Below are 3503 nucleotides of genomic sequence, written 5' to 3'. Positions count from 1 at the left end.
TCAGTGTATCGATTGAACTTGTCTACAGGATTTCACCATTTCGATCGATCGAATATTAGATCGATCTAAGTTCGATCGATCTGAAGCTTCCTTTTCTAAAAAATTATAACCTTTTGACCTTTCAAAGCAGCATTCCGTCTAGCCAGAGACGTTAAACTTAACATTCGTTGTTCTATTTTTCTTGCATATTATTTAATCTTGCTTTATTAAAATATATATATATATAAGAATATTTCACCATTGTGCCCTTATGTGTAGTCATGCTACTTTTATATTTTCTATTGGGCTTGATCTCATATCTCTCTTTCATCTTGTGTTATATTGCCCTAGAATGCATGATTTGATTATTTTTATCTCATTTGATATTTGATGCGAGTTTGCTAATGTGGTTATCCAAGTAGGTTGTTGATTCCAAGTTTGGGGGAGATGTCTTTCGAATTGGATCATTGCCGGGCTTCTTGTCTTTGCCACCACGGTATATTTTTTCCATCTTTTTCATTGTTCTCATTGCACATTGAGGACAACGTGCGGTTTAAGTTTTAGGGTAAGGTGTCTTTGTTGCATTCTACTTAAAGTTAAGTTTTAAATGTATGATTGAGATTTGAGATTGATATTAGCTATGATTTTGATCTTTTGAGGACAATTTTGCTTAAAATTTAAAAATTGCTCGACTTAAGAGTCTAATACTCCTTGTATGCCTTGTGGATACCATTTAGGAGTAAATTTTTTTTGAAAAATTGATATCTTGCTTGCACTTGTGGTCCACATCATCCTAATTTTATGATTATTTTGAGATTCACTCTAGTATTCTACACTAGCACAGGCGCACACTAGCATTCATTTGTGGGGTACATGCTTTGTTGATTATTGAATTGGTTATATCCCAATTGGGCTAGTAGTGCATCGAAAGCTTTTATCTTGATAAAAGTGGATAACAAACCCTTTTCATTGAGTAACCGAGATTCTAGCCTCATCAAGCACTGAATTTCTCACGCCGAAAGGTGGAGGGCCCAAACTCTAGGTTAATAATTGAACTTGATTAAAAAAAAAAAAAAAAAAAGTTGCAAAAGCAATAAAAAAAGTGAGGACTTCTCTTAAAAGGTGAGAAGTGGGAAATGATTAGATGGAGGTTGTTTTGATTTGTAGCCTAGTTGATTTGAGCTTGTAAGTCCTTAGGGGTGTTTCAACACCTAGTGCCCTAAAGCCGTCTGGTTTGGGAGTAATTGACCTAACGCTCGACCTCATGGATCGCTAGACAGCTTAATAGATCAACACATTGCACTATGCTTCCATCTTTGATCCTTAGGATAGTAAATAAATAAATAAATTTCAAGTGAAAAGAATAAGCGCACCTAGATTAATGAAGCTTTAATAAAAGGTCCACTCTTTATTTTGATGATCGGTACTAGATTTGTGTGCTAGTTTGAGGGTAAGGATGTGATCATTTCTTTAGTTGGCTTAGATAACAACATATTTGATGCCGGTCCACTAAAAAAGGATTCTAGAGTTGTTTTGATTTGTATGATCATTTTCTTGATGTGTGGAGGACCATACTTGTTTGCTTGATGTTGAAATTTTGGGAGATTGCTTGGAAAGGGTTGAAAATTGCATACTTGAGGTAGTTTTCTCCCAATGCTTGTTTGCAATATTGGTGCCTCTTTTGTGATAATGAGCTTAATGTTTGTGGGTATCATTTCTAAAAACCGTCACGAGACTTCACTCGTCCACTAGGGGTAACCTAGGGGTTTACAAGGCTTGTTGCATATGTTAAAATGCAATCGTGTTCCCTATGAAAGTGGCGTTATCCATTTACTGCTTTCTGAGTTCATAGTTGTATAGTTGTTCATTTCATTCCTTTACTTTGTAGTTCATTGCTAAGGATTAGCAATATTTAAGTTTGGGGGTGTGATGAACACTGAAAAGTGCGCGTTTAAACCCCTTAAGCTTAGGTATTCTAGGACCTTTATCTATCTTATTTTCCTGTTTTATTCTAATTTCGTGTTATTGCCCTTTTCAGGCACTTATCCCAAAAATAAGTTAATTCAGCCAAATAAGAGCTTAAAAGAAGCTAACTCAAGCTGGATGGAAGAAATGAGCAAAGTGGGACCTAAATGAAGCAAAGTGTGGAAATTCAACATGTTCGATCGATCTCAACATTTCTTCGATCGATTGAAAATTCATCGATCTAAACAATTCAAGATGGATCCAAGCCTTTGTCCTTATCCCAAAGAATCCACCAAGTTCGATCGATTCAATCAGATCGATCGAAATAATTTGATCTTATCCTATCTTATCCACACCTACCACCCACTTACCACTTTTGTCTTTTTCCCAAAAACATCCCAAAATATCTCAGAGATTTGTCTTTATTCAAAAAGGTGCCGCCAAGGATGATCGATCTCTACAGTATTCGATGGATCTTAGCCAAGTTCGATCGATCTCACCATAATTCGATCGATCGAACCTCCTCAAGTTCAAAAAAAAAAAAAATTCCAGCTCATTAAAAGTTGGCTCATGGTGTAATCATTGGAGGGACCTTGGTGTACGAGCCCAGACCATTGGGTGTGACACTTGACCTACCTATATAATGATTTTGAGCCATTTTTACATCATAACTTGTAACATTCAACATAACTTGTATTTTTTCTTATCTTGGAGAGGAGGCTAGAGATTAGAGAGCTTTACACATTTTTGGGGAGTTCTTCCATTCTTTTAGGGTTTCCATCAAGAAGGAGGTCATTCCTACCACGGAGATAGCCCTTGAGGATTGAATGACTACTTCAATGAGTGGCTAGACATCTACTTGGGGCTAGAGTAGCCCCTAAGTTTGCTTCCTAGACTTAGTTCTTTATATATTTTTGGGGATTTATTTGTAACAATGTTTTGATCTTGGATTTATATATATATATCATGTGGTTTCTACTTGATGTGTATGGATTAATGCTTTCAATTGATTATCTACTTCTAACCATATGTCTATATATGTTAGAATGGATGATTTATGTACTTTTCTCTAGATTTAGTGGAGTTTATGTATGTCTGTGTATGGATGAAGTTAATCTAGAGATGGTCAAAACATAGAGCTTAATTGAATACTCTTGCAATTTATTTGATGGTTCATACTTGTTTCTTGATGGATTGTACTACACCTTTAGCTTACTTAGTTTAATTTCATGTTTTTAGTGTAGATATAGTGTAGTTACTTTAAATTCATAGATAGGTGGACAATCTACTCTTGTTCCTTGGTGTTCCATACTTATGAATGCATTAGGTGCATGTTTCTAGATAGTTGTGTGTACATAAATTGTGGTTTCATTGAATGGATTTTGGTTTCATTTGATAGGTTATGCTTTCCATTTGATTTGACTTGACAATCTATACTTATTTGCCATCCATGCCTAGTTTCAATTAATGTCACACACACACACGTTACAAGTCAATTTCCTCATTAATATACACTTGCTAGTGTCTAGTGAAGTCAAACTTAGTGGTGAACTCTAGTA

The sequence above is a fragment of the Cornus florida genome, unplaced genomic scaffold (assembly GCF_030987335.1).
Source record: "Cornus florida cultivar Cherokee Brave unplaced genomic scaffold, ASM3098733v1 CherokeeBrave_3.0.0_Hap2_Chr07, whole genome shotgun sequence".
Classification (NCBI taxonomy): Eukaryota; Viridiplantae; Streptophyta; class Magnoliopsida; order Cornales; family Cornaceae; genus Cornus; species Cornus florida.
The sequence above is the reverse complement of the archived record's forward strand: the minus strand, read 5'-3'. Positions refer to the sequence as shown.